The 7,222-nt window shown below is 43.1% G+C and overlaps 1 non-coding gene across 1 annotated transcript; it reads right to left on the reverse strand.

The window, feature by feature from the left end:
* Nucleotides 1–432: 432 nt before the first annotated feature.
* On the reverse strand, nucleotides 433–560 carry LOC112309010 (U6atac minor spliceosomal RNA). The gene has a single exon (XR_002975213.1). It is a non-coding gene; the product is annotated as a U6atac minor spliceosomal RNA (small nuclear RNA).
* Nucleotides 561–7,222: the final 6,662 nt, after the last annotated feature.

Genomic DNA, 7,222 nt, shown 5'->3' on the forward strand with positions numbered 1-7,222 from the left:
AACTCCCGCGGATCATGTGCATTTTCCACATCAGTGACACCTTTCTGCCTCATCATAGCGGTCTACACAGCTCATTCTTTCTCGTAGACTTTCTGACCCCTGAAGGCAGAGTCTGTGTCTAATTCATGGTTCTGAGTACTCAGCACAGTGCCCTGTGGACAGACCACGCCCTAAGCACAACGAGGGGATGCATACATAAACCCCGTGATCTACTCCGAGGCAAGGCTTCGGTGCCCCCGTTGCATGGCTGCAGTGCTCCTGATGGCGTGAGGTTGAATTTAGTGTGCTTAGCCTGCACGCTGCGTTGAAACACAGAAGACAGTGTCATATAAAGGAAAGCCGAGGGCTTTAATTAATTCTCCAGTAAGTGGCAGAACAGCGTCGAAAGCTGGGTCTGACTAAACCCTGTGCTCTTACCCACCACCCAATACCATATTCCAGGCTCCTTGCAAAGCCACAGAGCAGGAGGCAATCCTTCAGCAGGTATGTGTGCCAGGATCGCCAAGGCATTTCCTATTTCGTTTATGGGCATGCTAACCTTCTTTCTTTCCATGCAACCCCAAAGTCCATAATCTCTTAATGAATATTCTTAAATTTTAATAAAATTTTATTTTTTATCTTCCCTGAAGACTGCTTATTGATTTTAGAGAGAGGGGAACGGAGAGAGACAGAGAGGGAGAGAAACTTCGATGTGAGAGAGAACATCGATTTGTTGCTTCTTGCATGTGCCCTGACAGGGACTGAATCCACAACCCAGGCATGCTGTCTGACCAGGGATCGAACCTGTGACCATTCACTGGACGATGTTCCAACCAAATGAGCCATGCCAGCCAGGGCATAAGATTTCATTTTTAATGGAAGTCATCATTCCATCTGAAACGTTTCTAAAAACAGTATTTTCAGTCTCTGAATCCAGAATGTTCTCTCTGTAAAGACATGAAAGGACTTCTCCTGAATGAGGTGTGGCCTGGTGTAAGCTTGTTTTCTTTTTGGAAATCCTTGAAGACAAACACTAGGTCACCTTAGGAAGCAGGCATCCCAGAATTTAAAAAATCCTTTTGGCGGTTTGCTGTTGAATCCACCAGTAGAGGGCGCCTAACCATCAGCAATAGTCTCAGAAACATCCCCAATGGGTTCAAGTATTTCATTACCTGTTACCTTGCAGCTGCCAAATGAGTAACGGAATGAGACAATCCATTTTCTCTTCATTTTACAATTGTCTTGCACCATGGAAAAAAGAATACCCTCCTAGAAGATTTAGAAGTAGTGTTGGGGATTTGGGGGTGGTATAAAAGAGGAAAACAAGGCTTTCCGAGTTCACGAGCATTGGGATGGTTTACATGCAGGATGCTGTCAGTCCTGGCCTGGTGTTTACTTGGTTCATCTCTTAACAGTTGGCATGTGGCTTTCTCAGCTACTGATAAGGCTTTGTCTGTGAAGAGATCAAGTGTGTTTAAATCTCTTTAACACAATCCATAGGAGCTTCCACCAGATGTCATATAGCCCCAGATTGATAGCGGGGACTTTGGAGATCATTTAGTTCACAGTGATCGATATACAGATGAGCAGATCAATCCCCAAACAGGCAAAGGCCTTGGGACATTAGTTAAGAGAAGAATAGGTATCAAAACTCGGCTGCTGACCGCACCCCATGCCCACCCATTTAACACTCCTAATCGGGAAGTACACCCAGTTCATAAAGAGAGGGCCACTGGGCAACGAGATTAATTTATGAAGATGTTTCAGAAGTTTTGGTAGCCCTTCTTTGCATAGACCTGAACTAAATTCAGAACTGGGCTTTAGATTGGCTGACTGTAGTTTATATAGACCATCCTAATCTTTTGATTCTCATGAAAACTTTTATCTTCCTTCTGAGTAATTATTTCCCACTATTCTCTACCCCAGGCCGTCTCTGGGAGAGGAGATTTTAAAGGGGAAATTCTCATACTGCTTACCCGGGTTCAGCAAATGCTACCTGATCTTGCCCCCAGTTCCTGACCTATCTGTTGCCACTTCTTCCTTGCTATTTTACCCCTTGGGCACTAGTCACTGCAAGCTCCTCCCTGTCCTAAGGCTTTTGCACTAGCTGTTCTCTTGGCCTGTGATTTTTTTCCTTCTGAACTTCACATGGCTAGGTCTTCCTCTTCCAAATCTTTACTCTTCCTCCGTGAAGCCATCCTTGAGCAGTGGATCTAAGTGTTCAACCAGTCACTCTTTATCCCATGATCTTGTACTGTTTGCATCACACTTGTAGCCCACTGGTAATGTTCTTGATTTTGCATTTATTTTGGTCTCACTGCCCCATCCTGTCACTATAATTTTTGCACCATGAGAGCAGAGGCTTTGTCCACACATTCACTGTTTTATCCCAGCCCTTTGGACTGTCTCTGACTCAATAGAAACTGCACGGAAATGTAATTGTGTGCAGGAACCTTTCCCTCACACCTGGCAGACAGCATCCTGAGCCACTTTCTTTTTAGAGGGGATTAAATATCTTCATGATTTTTGGAGGTGACTTTCCTTTGAGCACGATTCAAGCTGCAATTGGTGCCAACCCTAAGGCCTGGATGGCTGTGCGCAGGAGTAGCCTTCTCCTCCACACCAGGGCCTCTTGTCTGACTGCTGAAGGAGCACAAATGCCCCAGCCTTGGCCGACTCTCCCTCAGAATCCAGTGATTCCCACACCAAGACTGAGTCTGTCACAAAAGTCCTCGTGGGAAGTGTCACACCAAGGGTATCGACGCATTGTGGATGGTGTGTCGGGGGGTTGGACTTCAGAGATGCTTGTCTCTGTAAACTCACTTTACAGGGATGAGCCCAGGCAAGGTAACCAACCAGCCTCAAGGAACTGGGGATGCCTGGGGACACCCACGGTGTGCAAGGGGAAGTCTGCCCATTCCTTAAAGCAGTTCAGTGAGGGTCTAAATTATCTCCTTTGGGAGGGCAAGTTTAATAAATCCCATCATCTTTCTCACAACCCAATGTCGTGTTATATGGAAGAGTGAGCAGTCTCCTTCTCTATGTTCATGGTGCCATGACTGTGGCTAAAGTACATGTCAGGGAGCAGTCTGAGAGGGCAAATTGGAAAGAAATCCTACTGCTCCTAACTTTTCAGGCATTGAGATCACTGCCCTCCCCTCCTCCATTCCATGACAAGGGGTGCAGATAGACCTGGAGGCTGCTGGGAAGGTGAGGCAATAGCAATGTGTGTGCCCAGTTCACCAACAACCTGTTCTGTGTTACGTGCCATCCTAAATGCTTCCTATAGCAGGTTACCCCTAATTCTCACAACTCTCCTAAGAAGTGTCAGTTTACCATCTTGTAGGTAATAACACTAAACCTCAGGGAAGTTTTAAGTACCTATCAAATGCCACTTAGGTGGTAAAGCCACGATTCAGACTCGGACCTAGTACAGTCTAACAGTCCACACTCTTTGACCATGCTGCACTGCTGTGCATTGCCAGGGCATCTCTCTCTCCTAGCGCTGCCTCTTTAGGGACGTTTATGGAGCCAAAGAATCTTAAGGGGCTACTAGTGCTCTCACACTTACTTAAACAAACAAAAACATGTGAGTGATCCAAACTGAAGTCTGCAGGCTGGCTAAAATGGAAATAAGAGATACTATATTTCTTTATTTTCTAGCTTGAAAACTCATTAGTTCAAGTTTAGTACTTCTTTTATTGGTTTATTTAGCAACTATTAAGTGTTAAGACTGGATGTCAAGCCCAACGCTAGACACTGGTAATAGAGTAGTAGAAAAGGTCAATGCTGTTTTTTGACCTTAGCGAGTGTACAGTTAATCATTGTCACTGGAGGAAAAGAAATAAAGTGAAAATATTTTATGATTCTGTTGTCTAATTTTTTTCATTTGTCAAAACAATATCTCATTCCTGGCAGAAATAACTAAAAAATGGCTTATACTGTCACATTGGCCCTGGCCTTCCTGTTCTGGATTTGTTTTGGACATCAATCACCAGTACAGATTCAGAAGAAAAGGCTCCACTGGGGGGCAGCCATTGATACAGAGGAAGGCAAGTGACTACCCACCAGCCCTGCAGTCTGCTCTTTACCAAAGACACAGGTGGCAAGGACCCTACTTGATGCTGTCCTTCATAGGGTCACAGAGCTGGAAGGAATGTATGTGGTCACCAAGGTCAACTTCTTACTGTAAGATCTTGACTACTCAAAACAGTCTTTCTCTTTGCTAGATAACACTTATCACTCCTTATATTGAGAACAAGTCTGCTTCCTCCCCCAGGCAGAGTTAATTGCCCTCTGCACTTTGAGCAAGGTTCTGGAGAGTTCATAGGAGAGGTTATTTCAATTATGGACTTCCGATGAGTGAGTAATTTGATATCTGGGAAAGCATTGAAAACTAAAAAGTACCGATCCCACTGACATGACTTAAAAGAGATAACTACTATTCCTGAAGTAAAGAACCCAAGTATTAAAGTGGAAAATACATTTAAGAACAAAATAAATGGACATTTAATTAAAGAATTAAATCTGCATTTGAAGAAATCACTTCAATTAAAAAATTGACAAGCAATCAACAGTAGACAAATTCAGGTTTTGCTACTGAACGTCAATGGCAAAAAAAAAAAAAAAACTATCTAGGAAAAAATATCATGCAATTTATAAAACAGAAAATTATCATGCTGGCCTCAGGGTTCTCCACAATAACATTCAACACTGTAAGAAAATGGAGTGATGTCTACAAGTCTAAGAGAAGGAAGTGTGATCCAACAATATTATACCCAGCTACATTGTTCAAGAATGAAAATGGTAAGCAGTCTTTCTTTAGCATGAGAGAACTTCCAAAGTATTGTACCCATGACTTTCCCTGGGGAAAAAAAACACATCTTCCTTGATGACATTTAGCAACCAATGATGAATGGAGAAGCTGAAAGTTACCCATGCCTCTGATGAGTTTCCAGACTTCAGAAATGGTTGCTGTTGCCTGGATATAAGACCTTAGCAAGCTTTTTGAAAATTGTGTGGCATAGTGGAGAGAGCCCTGGATCCAGTCCTGGTTTACCACCAACTTACCTGGTCCAAGAGTGAGTCCCTTAACTTCTGGGTCTTAGGTTCTGCATCTGAAAAAGGAGATTGCTCTAGCTATATTCTTTCCATATACAGTCAATGAAACAACTTTAAATATGCCCACCACCCTGGACTGGCATTCTTTTTTGATTCTCTGTTTGGAACACTCTACAGTTGGTCGTGCCTCTGGTCAGCTTACTGCTGTGCCAATGCTTTTGTTAAAAGCCAAAGCTTATTCAATTGAGGTCTCATCTTGTTAGCAATGACATCATTAATCATGGACTTGGCTGGGCAGCCTTGCTGGGACTTGGCTGAGCCCCAGCAGCTGTATTGTTAGCAGAAGGTTACCCTGAAATTTGTGATGCTGCTTTTCTTTCTGGGCTTCAGCAAAGGGATGTTATTCAGAGTGAGGATTTTTTAGCTTCACAGTCTTCTGCCTTCACCTTGCCTCTGAAGAGGACACCTGCCAAATCTGTTGGTCTCTTGCACTCTTGTCACACTGACGGGAGACATCACCTTCCTCTCAGCAGCAGCATACATCCAAGGTACAGGGATACAAATGGTGAGAGGAAAGATGTAAGGGTGATGGGCGTAGCTTCCTGTTCTATAATGTTCTCTGATTTTTTAAGTCAGAGCACTTACCAGACCCCCTGTCTACTTGTTTGTAAGAGTTCCACATCTCATTTGTATTGCATCACTAGCACTATATGCCTGACACATAGTACAATTAGTGTTGGGTAAACAGCTGAAATAATTGATGCCAAGGCAAGAGAAATATCGGGTGGAGGGAGGTGAAGGTAAGAAATGTGGCTAATGCAGTATTTTTGTTGTTGTTGTTTTATTTACTGATCGTGGTAACCCATTTGTTTGACCCAGCATAGTCGGTAGAGGTGGCTACAATGGGTACATCCAACAGCATATCCCAGATTGAGTTCTGTGTCATACCTCAGTACTTCCCCACACTACCTCAATGCTCGCCATCCAAGGCAATGAATGCGGCATTCTCCCCAGTCTTCCTATGATTGGAAACAGTTTGTGTGCAACTCAGTGCGCTGATCCAGCCACATGGATATCCTAAAGTCATCCCTTAGTGCAACTGCACATGTTGCCTTTGGAGCCTGGTGACATGCTTCCTCTTTATATTGCTCATTGAGTAGCCAAGGTCCCAATGTTAAATTTCCACTTGTTTACTCATTGAGCACCTTCAATGTTCTGTGCACTGTATTAGGTTCTAGAGATATCATGATGGATCAGCCTGGGTCTGATCTCCAAGGGTGTCAGACCTAGCCTTTGACTCAGGACCCTTTGTGATACTTCTAGCTACTCATAGCATGGTGTGACTTCCTAACTCTCCCTTCTAGGGTTTCTTCCATGAAGTGATGGCATAAATGAAGCAATATGGATACAAAAAAGTGCATGAATTTATTATTTAGAGTAATCATAAGCAAAGTCAACAGGAAATATGAGGTTAGTGAAAACCCATCACATATCTGAGTAAACGGGCTCAATTTATCCCCTTCTATTACACAAAACTCAAATTCTCCTCCTCATAGTCTCACCTTTAGTATACGATGCAAATTTCTCCTATAATTCACCCAAACTCTTTTCCCAAGGTGGAACATCTTACCACACTTGCATGTGGCTCTTCTCATCATCGTAAAGAGGGAGCCACACTAAAAGGGGAGCCCAGAGGGAGACATGGATAGTGGGCCTTGGCAGGACACTCAGCATCAAATGTTCACACTGCAACTCTGTGGATATTCTCACCCCCAAGGTCTCAAGAATAGAAACATTTTGCAGGTTCCTCCTTTTTATTTTGACTTTTCCAGGAAATCTTTTGATAACTTATAATATTCCTCCTAAATTTACCAATAATTCTTTTTATTCCAATTACAGAAACCATGATGTTTTTCCTCTCCTCAAGTATAATAGATTCCTCCTCTGCACAATACCACCCATCCAACATTCATTACTTGTAATCCCATCTGAGTTAAATGTAAATTTCCTTACCCTCGACATGGGAACTTCCCCAAATTCTACTTTTCTTCCAATAATGCTGCTATTTTACAGTTTCTTATGCCCCAAAACTTAGAGTTATGTTCTTGTCTCTTCCTTTTTCTCTAGCCCCTTGCTCCAGTCAACCACCATGTTATCGTACATTTTCTTGAAATTTCATTGG

Source organism: Desmodus rotundus, chromosome 9 (assembly GCF_022682495.2).
Source record: "Desmodus rotundus isolate HL8 chromosome 9, HLdesRot8A.1, whole genome shotgun sequence".
Lineage (NCBI taxonomy): Eukaryota > Metazoa > Chordata > Mammalia > Chiroptera > Phyllostomidae > Desmodus > Desmodus rotundus.